At 47.0% G+C, this 20,173-nt stretch overlaps 2 long non-coding RNA genes across 4 annotated transcripts in view; one reads left to right on the forward strand and one right to left on the reverse strand.

Annotated features, from left to right (window-relative positions):
* Positions 1–2,497: 2,497 nt before the first annotated feature.
* Positions 2,498–6,701, reverse strand: LOC110214448 (uncharacterized). The gene is made up of 2 exons (XR_002326272.2): positions 6,384–6,701; positions 2,498–4,009 (listed from the first exon to the last, which is right to left on the reverse strand). It is a non-coding gene; the product is annotated as an uncharacterized LOC110214448 (long non-coding RNA).
* A 1,822-nt stretch (positions 6,702–8,523) lies between these two features.
* Positions 8,524–20,173, forward strand: part of LOC144457073 (uncharacterized) — a 13,120-nt gene continuing 1,470 nt past the window's right edge. The window contains exons 1-5 of one of the 3 annotated variants that reach the window (XR_013486393.1): positions 8,524–8,778; positions 9,500–9,573; positions 16,278–16,343; positions 16,889–16,982; positions 18,169–20,173. The exon at positions 18,169–20,173 is cut by the window's right edge and continues 1,470 nt beyond it. This is a non-coding gene — a long non-coding RNA (uncharacterized LOC144457073). The remainder of the gene's footprint in view (positions 8,779–9,499; positions 9,574–16,277; positions 16,344–16,888; positions 16,983–18,168) is intronic. The other 2 variants (XR_013486394.1, XR_013486392.1) reach the window with 2 other exon arrangements.

Consider the following 20,173-nt stretch of genomic DNA (forward strand, 5'->3'; position numbering starts at 1 on the left):
TGTTGCCTTTAATGGACAATAAAAACAACCTGGCCAGCACCTTTACTTGCTATCTAAGGAGAATCTGTGAGCCAGCCTACTGTTTCTTTACAACTTAATTTTGTTTTCTGGCTTTGTTTGTGGCAAAAACATAAAGATTGGTATGATTCATTTCCTCTTATATTAAATTATTAGATAACACTATTATATTTATAATTCTTACAGATGAATCAATGTTTCTAGATAATTAAAAAACAGTGTGATTCTTAGCACCTTCTGCCTCTTTGCCACACACACACACACACACACACACACACACACACACACACACACACACACACACATACACACACACACACACAGTCCCTGCAGAAAAGGAAGAAAGCCTTTGAGGCCTGAGGGCCATTTTCTGTCTTTATTTGTTTCATGGATTGAAATGACCCAAAACTTCATCACCAAGGAGCAAGCCTACTGGTGAAGAGATTCTGGGTGCTTATGGGGATGGTTAGTCCTGAGGCTAGAACCCTTTCCAGCCAGCCTTTAATGGCTGGCATAGCCTTCAAGAGCTCAGGGTCACTTCTCTGCCACACAGAGACATCAGAGTTAGATTATGTGAGTATAAATAAACAAGCAAACAAACAAATAAGTGAATGAATGAACAAATGAATAAAAATAAAAATAATTTTAAAATTAAAAAAATATTGTGTGAGTAAATTTAAAGTCTTACACTTGATTTCAAGAAATTGACTTTACAAGTACAAGATAGCACAGAGGGGGTTAGATAACCATATGTCTGAAAATGATGGGTGGGGAGTGGGGCAGTGGAGGGTTGGCAGACTCAGTAGGAGTCAACAGCCAAAACAGTGAATGTGCTCTTGGGCTGCATTGAGAGGGGCACAACTTCCTAGAATAAAGAAGTGATGGGTACACTGTCCTCTGTTCTGGCCAGACCTCATCTGGCATATTGTGTTCAGTTCTTGGCACCACAGTTTAAGAAGGACATTGATTGAGAAAATGAAAAGCATCTAGGGGTGGGCAAACAAAATGTCAAGTGTCTTGAGTCCTCTTGACATATAAAGAACAACTGGAGACTGGGGATATTTGGGCCAGAGAAGAGAAGGCTTAAGGGTGGAGGAGGGGCATGATAACTTGTCTTCAAGTATCTGAAGGATAGCCACCCTCGGGAACATCCCTCTTCCAATGGGCCTGTAAGACATGAGCTGCTGCCATGATTATCTTTGGTCTAAGACAGAGACAGACAACCATTTATTAAAATGCTGGCATTATTAATAAAATTATGAAATTACCCAGAAAAAAAGTATCTGAAGGATACTTATGTATAAGAAGAATTCAATTTTCTTCTCTTTGACCCCAGTGGGCAGAGCTAAGCAGTGGGTCAAAATGAGAAAGAGGCCCCTTTGGACTTGGTATCAAGAAAAACTTACAATGATATCTGCACCAGAGTGAAATGGACTACTTCAGGAGATAGTGGGTTACCCTTCACTGGGAATCTTCAAGCAGAGAGTGAATGACCACTTGGGTGATTTTTACTGAGAATTATTTTTCTGGGATGGTTTGGACCGGATGGCTGCTAAAGTCCTTTTCAACTTTTCTGTTCTGTTGTTTCACTAGTGTCTGACTCTCCACGGCCCCATTTGGGGTTTTCTTGGCAAGGATACTGGAGTGGTTTGCCATTTCCTTCTCCAGCTCATTTTACATGAGGATGAGGAAACTGAGGCAAATAGAGTTAAGTGACTTGCCCAGGGTCACACAGCTAGTTAAGTGTCTGAAGCTGGATTTGAACTCAGGAAGATGAATCTTCCTGATTCCAGACCTAGCACTCCATCTACTACCTGCCCCTATTTATCACAATATCTATTCAAAATTTTATCTTTTCTCCTCAAGCCTGTCCCCTTTTTTAACTCAAATTCTGTCATTTTACAATATGGATTTGCTCAGGGTTACACAGTGTCTGAGGTAGGATTTTAACGCAGGGCTCCTAATGTCCAGTGCTCTACCCATTAGACCACGCTGCCTCTAACCATCATACGAGTTTGTAAAATTTCCTGTTCTCCTGTGACTTTCAACGTAACCCTCTGAAGGGGTCAGACCAAGAATTATTGTCTAGTTTTACAGATGGGGAAATGTAGTCCCCAAGCAGGGAAGACATAACAGTGGCGATAAAGTCAGAACGCCAGTATTTGACTCCTGGCTTATATACTTGAGAGCTATGTAACCTTCTCACAACAACCCTGCAAGGTTGGTGGCACAAGTACCATTGCTTCCATTTTGTAATGTAAGCTCATCTTACAAATAGAGGCTCAAGAGAGATCATAAAGCTAATAAGGGATTGGTAGAGCAAGTATCATTTCCCCCTGGTCCAGCTAGCAAAAACTCCAGTGAGTTCTTCCCTACAGGCTCCATTCAAGGAAGTACCCAAGACAGCTGAGGTCACTTCAAACCTGGCTCAGGCACTGACTCCCCAGACTATTTCAATCAATCAATCAATCAATCAACATTTATTAAATGTTTATTTATTCAATGTAAATAAGAATATTCCAACTCTGCCTCATTCATCCAATCAGAATTTATCAGGCAACTACTGAGTGCCAAGCCCGGTACTTGTGTCGTCGTTCAGTCATTCAGCCATGTCCACCTCTTCATGACCCCACGGACTCTACAGTACACCAGGCCTTTCTGTGCTCCACTATCTCCTGGAGTCTGTCCAAGCTCATGATCATTGCTTCCGTGACACTACGTATCCATCTCATACTCGGTCATGCTCTTTTCTTTTTGCCTTCAATCTTTCCCAGCGTCTGAGACTTTTCTAATGAATCCTGTCTTCCCCTTAGGTGACCAAAGTATTTAAGCTTTAGCTTTAGTACTTGACCTTCCAACAAATAGAGTTAATTTCTTTAAGTATCAACTGTCTTGATCTCTCTGCGTCCAAGGGACTCTCAAAAGTCTTCTTCAGTATCATATGAGGAAACTGTGCCCCACAGAGGCAAAGGGCTTGCTGAAAGTCACACAGGTGTTGAGTGGAGGTAGGATTCACAGACCATCCAGTCCGACCATCACCTGAACAATCATTCCCTATACATCACCCCCAAGCGGTCACCCAGCTTCTGCTTAAATACCTCAGATGAAAGGGATTCGGATATCTCTGAGTGAGGCACTTCCTTCAAATACAAATTCACCATTCTTGGCACTCCATTGGCTCCCTCTGACACCATCTAGTACCTTACTGGGCTCCTGAAAGTGCTCTAAAATGGGGGCTCTTCCCCCTCAAAGCCTGTGGGAGATGAGTTTCTGTCTCTAGCGAGCAGGAAAGTCAGGCTTCTGGCTCCTGGAGCCTGGGAGAGGAGCTGCAGGAGTGCTCTGAAAAGCACACAGGTCAGATCCCCTAGATGCCAGTGGGCCTCTCAAACCCTATCCATCCTCAGCTTTTTCTTCACTGTCTCAGCTTGGACCAGTCACAAACAACAACAAGAATTTATTAAAATCTTACTATGTACTAAGTGCCAGTGATACAAAGACAGGTAAAAATAATCCCTGCTCTCAAGGAACTCAGAATCTAACAGGGAAGACAACAGGAGAACTTTATACATACAATAAAACTTTTACACATACAAGAAAACTTTACACATACAAGAAAACTTTATACATACAAGAAAACTTTACACATACAAGAAAACTTTACACATACGAGAAAACTTTACACATACAAGAAAACTTTATACATACAAGATATGTGTGTGTATCATTGGAGGTGGTGGTTGTTTGTCCTTAGTTTTTTGGAGAAGACCAGTGACCTCACAGGGTACTATCTTGACTTCCTAATGAATTGGATTTAATCGAGGCAGTTGTGGGCAAAGTCGTCAGCCTCAATCTCCGAGTCACAGAAGTCCAGCAGCAGGACAAAAGTCAAGACAACTTGGTGATGGCTCTGGCTGAAGTGGATGACCTTGAGTCTTTGATGTCTGACCAAACTCGAAGTGCTCTGCAGTGCCTGCTTTAGCTGCCTGTGTGGCTGTTGGAACAAACAAAATATGTATGTGTATCAGATAAACTGGAGGTAAGCAGAAAGGGGAAACACTAACATTAAGGGGGATCGGGAAAGTCCCAAGCCTGTTGATGCAGGCTGAACTGAGTATAAGGCTCATTGCACAAACACCAGAGGCTCCATACCCAGCCTGGCTCTGCCGCTGACTCCCTAAACTATTTCAATCAATCAGTCAATAAACATTTATTAAGTGCTTACTTTGTGCCAGGCACAGTGCTAAGTTCTGGGATACAAAAAGAGGTGAAAGATAGTCTCTGCCTTGAAGGAGCTTACAATCTAATAGGAGAGAGAACATGCAAACAAATATATACAAAGCAAGCTACATACAGGATATATAGGAAGTCATTAACAGAAGGCACTAGAATTAAGAGGGGCTGAGGAAGAATGCCTATAGAAGGTGAGATTTTTGTTGGGTCTTAAAGGAAACCAGGGGGCAGCTAAGTGGTGAAATGGATAGAGCCTGGAGTCAGGAAGACCTGAGTTCAAATCTGACCTCAGATGCTTACTGTCTGTGTGACTCTGGACAAGTCACTTAACCCTGTTTGCCTCAGTTTTCTCATCGATAAAATGATCTGGAGAAGGAAATGGCAAATTATTCCAGTATCTTTGCCAAGAAAACCCCAAATGGGGTCATGAAGAGTCAAATTCAACTGAAATGACTGAACATCAATAACCATAAGGAAACTAGGGAGGTCAGTAGGTAGAATGGGAGAGGGAGGGTGTTCCAGGAATGGGAGACAGCCAGAGAAAATGCCCCAAGCAGACAGATGGAGTGCCTTATTCTCAGAATTGCAAGGAGTCCATTGTCACTGGATTGAAGAGTACCTGGCTGGGAGTAAGGCGTAAGAAGACTGGAAAGGTAGGAGAGGGCTTGATCCTGAAGTGCTTTGAATGCTAAACAAAACATTTTGTATTTGATGGAGTGATGGGGAGTCACTGGAGCTTACTGAGTAGTGGGGTGACATGATCCAACACACACTTTAGGAAAATCAGTCTGGTAGCTGCATGGAGGATGGGCTGGAGTAGGGAAAAACCTGAGGCAGGTCATTTCTTGACCTTGCCCCACCTACCTCTTTAGCTTCATTTCCCTTCTTTATTTTTATTTATTTATTTATTGCTTTTAGGCAATTGGGGTTAAGTGACTTGCCCAGGGTCACACAGCTAGTAAGTGTCAATTGTTTGGTCTGAGGTCACATTTGAACTCAGGTCTTCCTGACTTCAGGGCCAGTGCTCTATCTACTGCGCCACCTAGCTGCCCCATTTCCCTTCTTTAGAATGTTAAGTTCTTTGAGGGCAGGGACTGTCTGTCTGTTTATTTTTGTATTCCCAGTGTTTAGCATAGTTCCTGGTATATAATAAGCACTTAATAAATGCTTCATCTATATATAGCCATCTCTCTGTCTCTGTCTTTCTCTCTCTCTCTCTCTCTGTTTCTGTCTGTCTCTCTATCTCTCTGTCTTTCTCTCCCCCTAGCTTCTGCCAGACACTGTATACCCCATATCTCGTGATACTAAGACTGAAGTGAAGCAATTCCTGCTTTCGATGTGCCTATGTTCCAATGGAGTCGCCATTCAACCTGATAGTTCTTAAAATGTTTAAAGAAAGTCATCATGTTCTTAGATTCCTCTATTTTGATCTGCAAGAGAAACTTAGAAGCTCTCTAGTCATTTTGCAGTTGAGAAAGCACAAGCCCAGAGAAGGTGAGTGGCTTGTCCTAGGTCACACAGGTAGCAAGGAGCAGAGCAGGCCTTCAAATGCAGGTCTCCTGCTTCTGAGGCCTTTTCCCACCATGCCACTAGGACTCGAAGTCTTCTGCAAGCAAAATATCCTCTGATCCTTCAGCTACTTCTCATGCTACATGAACTTCAGCCCTCCTCCATTTTGGTCACCTTCCTCTGGACACTTTCCAGGTTACCAAGAGCTTTCCTAAAATGCAATGCACCTGACTACACATGTGTAACCTATATCGAGTTGCTCGCCATCTCAATGAGGGTGGGTGGGGAGGAAGGACGGGAGAGAATTTGGAACCCAAAGTTTTAAAAACAAATGTTAAAAATTGTTTTTACACGCAACTGGGAAATAAGATATACAGGCAATGGAGTATAGAAATCTATCCTGCCCTACAGGGAAATAGAAGGGGAAGCGATAAGAGAAGGGGATGGTGATAGAAGTGAGGACAGCTTAGAGCATGCGGTCTTGGAGTGGGGGGAGAAAATCTGGAACTCAAAGTCTTGTGGAAATGAATGTTGAAGCCTTTATTTTTTAATAAATATATAAGTAAATTTTAAAAATAAAGTAAAAAATATATACACTTTTAAAAAATAAATAAAATGCAACATACCAAACAGAAGTCAATATTCCAACTGTGATAAAACCAAGGCATAATACAGTGGGATTATGACCTCCTTATTCGTGGACAGGATGAGTCCCTTAATGCAGTTATCATTGTCTCCATTTTACCACTGAGGAATCTGAGGTGAGAAGGAAAGCAGGGTGGAGTGCTTTTACAAAGGTTACACAGCTAGGCCATAGTCAAACTGGGATTTGATGGGGTCCCCAAGAGCGGGACTCCACCGAAACAGCTGAACAACAGTGACAAAAACCCCTAACTGTAGGGGGTCTACTACACCCAGCTGCCTCTTAAAGGGCAGGAAGGGCTCTGGGGTTCTGTCTGCTTTCAGAATCCCTCCAGCTCTGGTTTCCTCCCACCATCCTCCCCCCTCCCGTTTTAGGGAAGCTTTAAGGGTGTGTGCTAAGGGTGAAGCAGGGCGCATCAAAGTGGTTGATGTCACAGCTGGGAAAAACTAATTAGTATTTATTCTATGCCTCCTCCCCTTCCTCTCCATTCCCCCTCCCCAAAGCTGGTCATTAGGCAGGAAATAATTAGACACTTGGAAGAATTATGGACAGGTTCCCCTGGGCATGGAAGGGCAGGATTTTAGGAATTCTAACTGGAAGCTGACCAGGAAGCGAGACTTGGGATGTGTCTTGGGGGGGGTAATGATGATTCATTCAGGATTGTAGGGGAAAGTAAAGGTTGTAGAGAAGAAATCAGATGGGAAAGGAGGGAATGGAGACCCCCACACTAATCCCCATAGTTTCATACCCCTTGTTCTGAAGAAAAAAACTGAGGTTGTCATTAAAAGCATACTACCCAAAATGGGAACCCGCACCTCTGCTTTTTTCCTTAATTGTAGCTTGGTCAGGAAGATTTGAGCATAGGGTATATTTGGGGAGGGGAGGGACAATGGAAGGAGATCAGATCAGAGTAGGGACAAATATGCATCTTTAAAGCCAGCAGGGAAAGGTTTGATGTGGAAGGGGGAAGGAGAGGTCAGATGGCCAAAGGTTAATGTCCTAGGCTTGAGCCTCAACAGATTATCTCCAGTCTGCCCTCAGACAAACTGAGTTGAGATAGATCATCTATGGATGACTGGATAAATAGATAAGTAGGTAGGTAGACAGACAGATAGATAGATAGATAGATAGATAGATAGATAGATAGATAGATAGATAGATAGATGGATAGACAGATGGATAGATAGATAGATATAACCACAGAACAAGTAAAGGAAAACAATGAAACATCACATCACTCGCTCCCAGTCTAGGACCAATGGGAAGAGCCCTCATCTTCTAGCCAGCCAATCTGGCACCACTGTCCATCTTGGGATGACTACCCTTCCCCCAAACACTTTCCTCAACCCACAAACGGGAAGTATGCAGCTGTGTGTATCCCTGGGTGTGCTTATGTGAGTGTGTTTGGATATCTGTGTTATTTCTTGGTGCCGCCTTAGCGGCAGTATGTCTGTTTCTACCAGTGTCAGTAAGCGTGGGGATGTCTGTGAGTTTGTGTCTGGGTGTCTGAGTGAGTTTGTATGAGTGCGTCAGTGAGTTTTTGTATATTACTGTGCGCACTGGTTACTGAATGTGTCTTTGTGAATAGACATTCACGGACGTGTCTATAGGAGGAGCCTGTCATCATGCAAATAGGGCCGGACCTGGAATCAGACAGACCTGAGTTCCTATCCTGCTACTGACATTAATTTTGTGACCCACTGGCAGTTCACTTAACCTTGAAAAGCTTCACTGTTCTCATCTGGAAAATGGGGATAACGCCTGCAGTGCCTCGCTCTCAGAGTGCTTATGAGGAACAAGTGAGATAGTATTTGTAAAGTGCTTTAGAATCTTAAGTCGCTACATAAATGTCAGCTGTTGTGCGTGTGCGTGCGTGTGTGTGTGTATGTGTGTGTGAGCGCAGACAGACTGGGATGGAGGATCCCCGGAGGGAAGGGGAGGGGAAGAAGAAGAGGGAGGGGGAGCGGGGGGAGGGAGGGAGGGAAAGAGGGAGGAGGGGAGGGAGAGGGAACGTCACCGAGACAGACCCGGAGAGGGAGCGGAGCGGCCGAGGGAGGCGGGAGGCGGGATGGAGGGGGGGAGGCAGGGAGGAGGGAGGGAGGAGGGAAGCAGGGAGGGGGAGGGCTCTCCGTGGCCCCACATAACCTTCGCTGAAGCCCCACGGCCCCGCAGAGCCGCCGCCAGGGCCGGCCTCTGGCGTCGCCGCCGCCGCCGTATTTTCGAAAATGCAATTGTCCGCCGAGGTGCCGAGAGTCCGGGCCCTGCGGGAGCTTTGGTGAAAGCGACAGCTCGGGAGCCAGCGGCGCGGGGCCCGGGAGGGGCGCGGGGCCCGGAGAGGCAGCGCCCGGGCGGCCTGGAAGGGCACGCCGCGGGGAGAGGTGAGTATCCGGGACCCGGTGGGCGGGCGGCCGAGCGAGCCTCCGGCCCCAGCCTGCCCCGGAGCCGGCGGAGTCGGGCCGGGCCGGGCCGGGCTTCGGGGCTGCGGCCCCCCCCTCCCGCGCGCCCAGGGCGGGGCTGGCGAGCGGGGGTGGGGGGCCCCGGCGCGGGGGGGGGGGCGGCTGCCGCTGCCCGGGCACAAAGGGCGAGGGCCCGAGGTAGGGGGGCGGGGTGGGGGGCCCAGGAGATCCGAAGCCTGGGGGAGCTGGGCTGGGGCAGGAGGAGGAGAGGAGAGAGCGGCCGACGGGGCAGGGGAGCCTGGGGATGGGAAGCTGGGGCGCCCGGAGCTCCGGCAGCACCAAAACCCCAGCACCCACACCTGCTTTCGGAGAGACCAGAAACTGGGGCCCCGGCAAGCTCTCTTGGCCCTACTTGCGATTGTTGCTCTTGGGAAGAGAAGAGGCAAGGGAAAGGAGGGGGAGAAGGAGAAGGGGGGATGGGGGAGAAAGGAGAGGGAAAGGGGAGACAGAAAGATGGAGAGGAAATAGAGGGCTAAAGACGGGAGTAGGGGGAAGGGGGGGAGGGGAAATAGATGGAGGGAAGACAGGAGAGGGGCTTAGAGGGGAAAAGAGGGGAGGGAGAAGAAGAGAGGGAGCGAAAGAGTTCTAGCTAATGCTAAGCATCTTGCCAGTTCAGTGTTTCCAACCTCTTTCCCCACTCCAGACCAGTATAAAGAGGTTTGCGAAGGCTACTGGGAAGAGGATGGAGGCTAACTCCCAGAGTTAGCCCTAGGCCAGGTAGAGTAGACACCCTTCCCCCAAACACACCTAATCAAAGTCTGGGCCAAAGGCGGGCGGGGGGTGGAAGAACAGGTATCTAGAGGGTGCTGGAAGGGGGAATGAAGGAGAGTTTTGCCCTGTCTTGCCTCCTGCAGGACTGCCCTTGGGGAGAAGGGGGACTGGGAGGAAGATGGCACAATCTCATAGGGTGGAGCCTTTGAGATGAAACTGAACTGTGGGCACCAGCAGAATATATGCTGGGGGTGCTCCATGAGATCAGGTCACTGAGGCTAGGGTGAACGAATCAGATAGGGCTAGAGCAGAGATGGCTGAAGGCGTAGGGGTAGTGGAGAGTAGGCTAGGAATGACAAGACAAGGAAGGGGCCTGCATTTCCTCAGCTTCACCCCCATACTCTATTTTGGGACATCCCCTCGCCTAATAGGCACGTGGGAACTATTGGAAGTCAGGTTTTGCTTTCTTTAAATTGGGTAGGGGGTATTGAGGATGGGAGGAGTTTTGAAATCTCCAGGAAAAAAATTTTTGTTCCCTTCCTGCACCCAGACTAGGTTTCTTCCGAAATTTTCCCTTGATCATGATGAACTTGAATCAAAGTCACCCAAGCACTTGAAACCAGGGAAGCCGGGAACCAGGACATTTTGGTTCCCTTGTAAAGAAGCAGCTGGGCCCAAAGGGCTGTGCTTCCAGCCCAATACAGAAGTGGCTTCTTGGATAATCTTCCTCAAAGAAGATTGAGGGGAGGGGGTGTCAGGAAGCTCTAGAATGGGTAGTCCTTCAGGCAGGTCTCTAGCTGGCTGCTCTAAGAACCCACACCTGCTGGGGATCACAGAGTGCCAGGGACCATGGTGGGCAGCCCTTGTAGAGACAGGAGCTAGGGAAATGGGGGCTGGTTGGGAAGAAGGATGAATTAGAGAAGAAAGTTGGGTTGGGGAGGACTAGGGCTGGGGTGGCTGAAGTAGCTGGGCCCTCCTCTCTCCCCTGTCATTATGGCTCCTCTGCAGTGTATTTATAGTGCCCTGAGGTTTACTTAAAGGAACACGCCCTCCAAAATCTGCTATAAAAAGGAAAAATGGCCCCTTATTCCAAAGCTCACGTAGCACTTTTAAAGAGACAGGGGCCTTTTTATAATCTGCTCTGGCCAACAAAATCTTAAAATGGGGGGGGGGGCAGCTGTCTTATTCAGTCAGAAAGCTTCTATCACTTTGGGTTGGGGGTGGGCAGGAAATCTGTTCTGTCTCATTTCCCAAGTCCCACTCCTACTCCTTAGTTTTTCTGTAACAATTTTCTTAGCTTCCTCATTCTCCTAGCTCTGCTGTGACACACAGACACACTGATACACAGGCGCACAAAGTCCCACTGACATAGCTAGATGAACACGTACAGACCTAGAGACATACACCAACATGGACACCCAGAATCACAATTAGACACATGTAAGGACACAGTTAGTTACGTACAGCAACATAGAGTCACATAGACTTAATATTCACATCTGCTCAACAAGCATTTTTTAAGTATTTGTGCTGGACAGTGCCCTGGGTGCTAGGGAATGCAAAGACAAAAGGAAAAAAGACTTCCTGCCCTCAAGGAGCTTCCATTCAATTCTGTGTGTGCCAGAAAGGAAAGAAAGTAATTGAAGGAGAAAGGGCATTGACCAGAGAGAGAAGTACTCCAGAGCTGAGACTTAAGGGGCAGTTGGGGGGAGGGAATTCATTCTGGACCCTGGATGGAGGCCAGATTTTGGGGAAGAGCTAGTAGACTTGTTTGGCTGGGAGGTAGAGTGGGTGGAGGTTCATAATATAGGATAAGGCTGGAAAGGTAAACTGAGTCACATGGTGACTGTAAACATGTGAGCAACATGTATGTCATTTGTGGCAGTCACATAGACATGGACACCCATACAGACACATCTGAATATAGTCACACATAGTCATAAGAACATACAGTCACCAGCATTGCCATAAAGACACCGAGACATTGTCATTTAGTGATATACACACAGACCTCCACAATGACACGCAGACAGAGAGTCATAAACACTAAATGCTGACACATAGTTGTAAATAATGATATAGACAAACTGATGTATAGGCACCCACCCAGAGTTCTGTCTGTAAATGTTCCAACATGTGCAGACTGGACACACTGACTACTGACCCTACAAGGTTCTTGACTTAAATCCTCCTTATACTGCTAGGTGCCTCATCCTGCCTCAGCTTCTTCAAATCTGACCTGGGGGTGGAGGAGAGGGAGACCCCAGAGGCAGGCAGGGAGAGAGGAGTCAGCTATCTCCCCTCCCAGCTCCACAACCCCTTCTCCTATGCCTCAAGTAATATCTGAGGATACAGAAGAGGGACGCCCCCCCAACTGAACTTCCTTCAGGAGGAAAAGAAAACCTAAAGGAAGAAGGAGTGGGGGGAGTTGAAAAAAAAAAGTACCTGGTGGGCTTTCTTCCTTTATCCCTTCAAACGCACGGCCTTCCCACTAGGGGAGTCCCAGTAACTTTAGCTAGCCTCAATTTCCTTCCTGGTCCGTGTCAAAAAATTCCCCCATCTCTCCAAGGCACTTTCCTCATTCCCATCTTAGGACATTTCCAAGAAAGATGAGCCAAAGTCTGGTCTCTACTTTGGGACTGAATATGAGCTCTTCCCTTCCCTTCCATACCTACTCCACCCCTCCCTTCTGAAATTCAGAGGGATGAAAAGCTGGAGGGGGAAGGCAGATAGTGGGAGTGGGGCTGGGGCCTGGCTGGGGCTGCTGGTAACCTGAGAGCCCGACGGAGGAGCAGGTGTCAAGGAAATGAGAAGCCGCCAGCTCTGTCTAGACAGCCACGGACCATTAACAGCTCTTCCCCACCAAACCTCCCCCCCCCCCAGCACACACATGGGGGCGACCCTGGAACTGGCCCTCCTCTGCCACTCCCCCCACAATGGGCTCTTTGTCTTCTTCCAGACTCTCTCACATACACTTAGGCTCACAGAGACGTACAGGTACACACACACACACACACACAAACACACACACATACACACAAGATACACAAACATATAGACACAGGCACAAATACAATTCTTCACAGACACACACAAAATACTTTTGCTCTGTCTCACAGCAAGATGCCAGACACCATCTATTGCCTGAATCTCTCAGTATGCCTCTGACCTCTGCCCTTTCTCCCAGGCCCTTCCCCCACCTTGCTCTTCAACTTGGAGGCTGAGCTGCCATCTGTGGCCTCAGGCACAGCCATGTTTCTTACTCTCACCTCTGACCCCTGAATCCCAAGCCCTCATCAGCTGCCCCCTTAGGCCTAAGAGCTCCCATGGCCCCCTCCCATTCCTCCCACCAGGACCTAAAATTGGTCTTTGACCCCTTTCACTGGACTCCCTGGCCCTTGGAACCCTGAAATGAGAACACACATGGGCACTCCCCCTTCCTGCCCCAGGCCCATGATTGGGGCCTTCTTTAACTAGTCCTCGGGATAGACCGATTTCAGAGCAGGCTGTGGTGGGGGGGATGTTCCCAAGTAATTTCTGTTCCCCACACTGGCCTCTACTCCCTTTCTCCTTCTCCTGTAATTGTCCCAGTCTGAGGCCAAAGGGATTTTTTTGCTTGGGGGTGGAAGAGAGAACAGAGCCTCAGGAAGCTGGAGCAGGTAGGGCGGGGAGTGGTGGGGAGGGAGGGAAATTGCTGGGAAAGAGATTCAATTCTGGGCTTCAAAGCTGAACAGATAGAGACTGATGGACAGCTCCATACAGACATGCACACATAGTCAGAGGCAAGCAGAGACTCAGACAGCTGTAGGGGACAGATGGACCTATAACTTTTTTGCCATGTGGCACAGGAACAGACTTGGGAAAGGTAGGCCTTCCCCTACCCCCCCCCCATTCCTCCTGCATTGTAAATGGCATTCAGCCACCCACTCCAGCCTGCCCACACAGTGGTCCTCTCTGAGAATCCAAGACCACACAGTCTGGCCATAGGACTGTCAGAGTGGAGTAAGAGGAGGGGGTGGGACAGTTCCCCAGCCCAATAGCCCTTTCCTCCCAGATTGGGGAGGGAATTCCCTCTATCTGCCTTCCCAGGAGCCCCATGGCAGGTCCCTGGCTGGGGAACCTCATACTCCGAAACTCTCAGAGTTGAAAAGAAGGAAAGAGGGAGATCTGAAAAGGCCCCTCAATCTCTCGCTCCTCAGTCCCCCTCTATCTTCTGTTTCTCATTCCTCTTGGACTGCCACCCTCTCAGTATTACCCAGCCTTTCTCATTCTCTCAGCCCCATCTCCCAGAGGGTCAAGGCAGTCTGGAGTTGAGTAGCAGAGCCAGGGTGTAGGGAGCCTGCACCTTGCTCAGGGCCTGCCTTGTTCATTCCAGCCCTTATCTTTCTTCTTCCCTGTTTCCCCATCCCTCCCCCAACCTTCCTTTATCACTTTGCCATATCATTATGGGACACCCCCCCCTGCTGTTCCCCTAGGCTCAGAGTGTCTGGAAGTTGGCCTCCTCCACCCAAGTCCAGATAAAGACATCTCTCCTTTCCCTTTCAGCCCAAGAGATCCTGTCTGTGCCAGTATTAAGGACCACTCCTCCCTTGCCCTAGCACTCTCGAGAAGGAATGCAGAATATGCCGAAGGCCAGTTTCCATGAATGTAGAGAGATCACAGGATCAGGGAAACCCTTCATTTTATAGATGACCAGTCCTTTAACTCCAGAGCCAGAGTTCTTTCCACTACTTTCTGCTGGGGCCTTCAGGGAAGGGACGATTGCCGTGGGATCCTAAAATCCTAAATTGGTGTGCTCTCTTGAGACCAGACAACAAAGGAGAAAAGAGGGAATGGGAAGGAGCCATGAAAGGGCCAGAGCCATGAAGTGAACTGGAGACTTCTGGGTTCCACCCTGACTTGGAGACAGAATGGGGACTCATGCCATAAAAAGGGGCCCAGACAGTGCCCGCCTGGACACCTGAGCCCTTGTGCTCTGTAGAGGGAGCCGGTCCCCGTGCCATCTAGTATTCTGAACTAGAGTCTGGGATTGAGCTTGAAAGGCTTTGGGAGTAATGCACATGGACCCGCTGAGGAAAGAAGGAGGTGATTTGGGAAAAGAAATCAGACAGGAGGTCTCAAATCTGCCTGTCTGGAAGCCAAGGTTCAGTGTTTTCCTGAGCTCACCCTCTGCAGGAAAGCTCAGAGAAAATGGCTTCCAACTGGGATTGAATTTGTAGATTACAGGGCCAGTCCCTTTGGAACAACATTTGATTTCCCCTCTGAAATACATAACCTACATCACTGGGTTGTTGTGAGGTTCAAATGAGGACACAGTAGGCAAAGAAAGGGAAGACCTGTTAAAACCAGTGTCTTTCCTTCCTTGTGCACTGAGTACTTGGCCCCAGACTGGTTCCAAGGTTCTTTAAAATATAAAGTGACTTCTCCATTCTCTGCTCCCAACCCCCTCCCCACTCCCACTCTCTGCCTGAGGTCCGATCAGTCCCCTAAGGGGCTCATTAGAGGGCCGGTCCCCTGGGAGTATTCTTGGAGCTGTCTGGATAATACATATATCCAACTACCTCTCTCCACCCATACATGGGAGATAGTCTGTAGGCAGCACAGAATGGCAGCAGTGGATCTCACACCTACATGGTCTTCCCTTCTGACTGCCAGCTCTGCCCTTGCTCCCACTCACCAAGTCGGGCCACAGGAACACCCAGATGCCCCAACCACTTTGGATAATGTTTCTTACCACTTCTGTGAATTTACTTCATTTCTCTAGGCCTTTTGTTTCCCAATATGTAAAATGAAAGGATTAGACTAAAATACTTTATTCACATATTAAGTGCCTACTATGTTCGAGGCATGGTGCTACCAGTATGAAGTCCTATAGGATAGGGTGGTAAAAAGACAAGTGCAAAGAACACCAGGCTCAGATGATCCCCGCCATCGACACACGCCACACTCCTGGAGAGGCACAGGTATAAATACAAGTAAAGCCACACAAACCCCCCTGCGCCCTACACATAAAAAAGATGCCTGCCATGTAAACATAGAACACAACAGCTGTGCAGGCAGGAAACTGTAGTTCCAGAGTTAGTGGGCAGAAAGTGGGCAGAATTCAGGGGAAGCAAAGACTACCCAGGGAAGGACCCCATCTGGGCCAGAGGTGGTGAGAGATTAGGAGGGGGAGAGTTGATGGAACAGGACCCAATTCCTTATTCTCTGAGGAAATGGAGAAGGGAAGGCATCAGAATGATCCTAAATCCAGTCCAGTACTAGGACTGTCCCAAGGATTTTCCCATCCGTTATCTTATTCAATCTTCACAAAAGTTCTGTGTTGCTAAATAGGGCAGTTCTTTGAGCTAAATTTTTGTCATTTAAAAGAAAAATCCTCATCTGGATGACTGTATTTCCAGATTTAATACTGGAAAGTGGATTAGAAAGCCCACTGTGCAGTCAGGATGGTTTGGCCTTGAGGCCCGCCTCTGACATTAGCTGTATGAAGATGGTTCGGAAAGTTATCCTTCCTTTCAGATCCCTAAGCAGCTAGTTCTAGACCAGAAGTTACTTCTCTGGAGAGAGCCTCCACGCTGGGAGTTCTACACACCGATGAAATGTCTGGACCAAAAGAAAAGCTTATTGTGGTTGTTTCAAGAAAATGCTTTTGAAATGAATTACTGTTGCTCCAAGGATTCAGCTGAGCTGTCATTGTTCTAATTTTACAGATCTGCACAAACTCTTACCTAGAAAGGTGAAGCATTTGATCGAGGGGACACAGTAAGTTATAACAGGTTAGACATTGCCTTTGTATTCTATTCCTCCATCCTAGGCCAGGCCAGTGATCATAACTGATTTTAGGAGGACCCTGAAGATTGTCATTGCTTTAAGGTCCATTAGGATGTAAGCTCATTCAGGGCAGGGGCTCTTTCACTTTTGTTCTTGCTTCTTGGGTGCTTAGCACTTAGTAGTTAGATAATAAATGCTTGCTGGTTGATTGCCAAGTCTGCATTACTTCTTTTGAACCTCACCACTCTGTGAGGTAGGTATTACCCATATATTATTATCCCTATTTTGCAATAAGAAAACCAAGGCTAGAAATTATGGGACTTTCCCCTAGTCACATAGTCAGATTTAAACCCAAGGTCTCCCATGCTTTCAAGTTCAGTTCCCTTCCCATTACACAATCCTGCCTTCTGAAGGGGTGGGGCAGGTTCCCATAAGTCTGAGTTCTGGGGAACCTCCCAAAAGCTTGGAATCAGTGGGGAATGATTCCTTACTCCAAAGACATTGGAGTCCCTGATTACTCCAATCTACAACTCTTTTCTCTACACCCCAGGAGAGGCCCTCCTTGACACCCTGAATCAACAAGTATGTACTGTGTTTGCTGTGTGCTCCTAACTCTACGCCCTGTGGGGGAAGCTAAGAAAAATGTAAGTCTGGTTTCTGATTTCAACCTCAGTCTAATTGGGAAGACAAGTACAGAAAATGGCGGCCAATAAGACTACATATAAGTTAAGAAGGGGAGGGAGAAGTGCTATAAGAGCTCAGAGAAGGAGAGACAGCCTGGTACTGTAGGAAGAACAGTGATTTTGGTATCAAAGGAACAGGTGACATCACTTAAGATCCTTGAACCTCAGTTTCCTCATCTGCAAAAGTAGAACTTTGGACCTGATGACTGCTGAGGACCCTCAGGGCTCTGAATCTACAATCATGTGACGCAGGAGTGATCAGAGTTGGTCAGACTCCTTCATGAAGGAGACTGAGGTTGGGTTAAGAAAGGAAGGAATTTGGAGAGAAGGAGGGAAGTCCCAAGTGGGTGAACAGGGAGCATAGTGAGGATGAGTGCAGAGAGGTGGGGCCACATTGTTCAGGGCCTTCTAAGTATTTTGTTATCATGGAACTATTAGAATTGGAAGGGACATCAAGAGATAATTTTGTCCCAACTCATTCATTTTAGAGATGAGAAAATGATCTACTAAGAGGTAAAATGACTGACAGAGGCAGGACCATGCCCAAAGTTAATTGAAATAAAGTGGCCCCTTAAACTGGGTCCTGGAATTTGTCTATAGCAAGAGATGACTTGTCTCCTGGCCTGTGGCTGCAGAGAACTAACCCAGCCCCTGGCACAAGGGGAACTAGTCATTCTCCTTTCCCCTGCAATGCTGCCCAGGTTTCTGGGAATTGTAGTCCAGCAGTTAAACAAAGGCTTCAGAAGATTAAATCTTGCCAGGCTTCAGCTGCCCCCTTATGGCAAGGGGTGCTATATAGCCAAGCTAGCCAGAGGTGAGACTCCCATTCAGTTTTACCAATATTTATGAAGCATCTACTGAGTGCCCAGCACTTAGCTAGATGCTGAAGGGAATTGAGAGAGCTACGTAACATGATCCTCAGCCTCCAAGAGTTTACAGTCTGGGCAGTTCGCTCTTCAAGGCAATATATGAATGTGTGCCAAATATGAGTGGTAGAATCAATAAGTCCTGTAAAAGTTCAAACAAATGGGGAGATTGGTGAGGGCTGATCAGAGAAAGCTTCTCGGAAGAGGTGTGTGCTGTGCACGCTTTTTGAAGTCTTTCACGATGAGGACTGCGTCTTCTACTCTTCCTCGATCTCCTTCAGGAATCATAGAAGCACAGAATTTCGGAGCTGGGAATGACCTCAAAGGTTAATCGATTCCATTCTCCACCTGAGCAGGAATTTTGGATAAATGGGTATCAGCCTCTGCTTGAAGACCGGTCATGAATAATAAACTCTCTCCTTGCTGAGGTAGACCATTGCACTTTTAGACAACTCTCATTGTTCCAGGTTTTTCTGTAAAACAGCAAGCCTAAATTTGCCTTTCTGCAGCTTCCCACTTAGTTCCCTCCTCTGAGGACAGATATAACAAATTGGATCCCTTTTTCACATGATAGACCTTCAGATACTGAAGAGAGCTGTGATGTCTCCCCAAATCTTCTCTTTCCCAAGCGAAGCCTCCTCAGCCGGCCTGAATGTGGCGTGGTTCCCAAGTCCTCTTACCATGTGGGTCCCTCTCTCCTGACCACCCTCCCTTTTGCTGCTGTCCTTTCTAAAGTGTCATACCCAGACCTGATAAAAGTACTTCAGATAGAGTCTGATCAAGGCTGAGTATGGGGCAGCTAGGTGGCACAGTAGATAGAGTAGGTAGAGTCAGGAAGACTCATCTTTCTGAGTTCAAATCTGGCCTCAGACACTAGCTGTGTGACTCTGGGTTGGTCCCTTAACCCTATTTGCCTCAGTTTCCTCATCTGTAAAATAAGCTGAAGAAGAAAATGGTAAACCACTCCAGTAGCTTTGCTAAGAAAACCTTCAAGACCTAAACAACTCAACAACAGAAAAGCCTGAGCACAAAAGGACTTCCTCCTCCCTCATTTGGGACACACCACTTCTGTTAGTGCAGCCCCAAGTTTTATTACTCACTTACAAGACAGATAGTAGATGAGCTGGAAGGGATTGGATTAGAACTTATGCAGTGCAGCCCCTCCCCCTATTTTACAGATGAGGAAACTGAATTGTAGAGAAGTCACAGGTAGTGACAGGCATGATTTGATTTTGCTTCCTTTGACTCCAAAGCTAGCTCTCTTTCCACAGCACCAGATTTCTTTGGCTTCCCTGGATTCTGAATTAGAAGGCCTGGATTCAATTCTTAATTCTGTAGCTGACTCCACTTGACCATGGACAAAGCTCTTTCCCCATGAGGCTCAGTGTCTTCATTTGTAAAATGAAAAAAATTGAACTAAGTCAGGGATTCTTTTTTTTTTTTTTTGGTGAGGCAACCGGGGTAAGTGACTTGCCCAAGGTCACATAGCTAGTAAGTGTCAAGTGTCTGAGGCCAAATTTGAACTCAGGTCCTCCTGCCTCCAGGGCTAGAGCTCTATCTGCTGCGCCACCTAGCTGCCTCTAAGTCAGGGATTCTTAACCTGAAATCTGAACTTTTAAAAAATATTTTGATAATTAGTTCAATATCATTGTTTTCCTTTGTAATTCTATATGTTTTATTCATTTAAGTCCCTAGGTTTCATCAGCCTGACTGCCAAAGGGGCCTGTGACACAAAAAATGATTAAGGACCCTTGAACCAAATGAACTCTGGAGTCCCACACAACTCTAAAATCGATTGTGTGTGTGTGTGTATATCAGTAGTCTTCCATTATGGCCATTATCTCAATTTTCATCCAGTTCTATGTGTTTACATTTTATCCACATGGATATCTTGACAAGCTATAAAATGTATTGTTGAAACCTAGTTATACTATTTCTATGGCTCTCCTGATGGATCTATGATCTCATCAGTTTGAGTGTCCCCTCCCTCCAAAGCTGAAAATCACAGTGCAGTGCTTGCCTGCGTGTGTTAGTCTTCTCCAGGGCTTCCATCCAATCTGTTCCAGGCCTTCCTGGCTTCCAGTTCCACACCTGAGCTCTCCATCCAGCATCCTTTGCCTTACCTATGGTGCTAGCCCATTTTTTTTTCAATCATGGAGTTCTATCATGACATTTTTTACTCCTATCCTTCAAAATTATTCTTTTGTTATCTATCACAGCTTGCTCAAACCCACAGGGTGTGACCTCCACTGTCCTTTGTGATCATCATTTTCAATTTTTTTTTAT

The sequence above is a fragment of the Phascolarctos cinereus genome, unplaced genomic scaffold (genome assembly GCF_003287225.1).
Source record: "Phascolarctos cinereus isolate Bilbo 61053 unplaced genomic scaffold, phaCin_HiC Scaffold_4;HRSCAF=312, whole genome shotgun sequence".
NCBI classification, from domain to species: Eukaryota; Metazoa; Chordata; class Mammalia; order Diprotodontia; family Phascolarctidae; genus Phascolarctos; species Phascolarctos cinereus.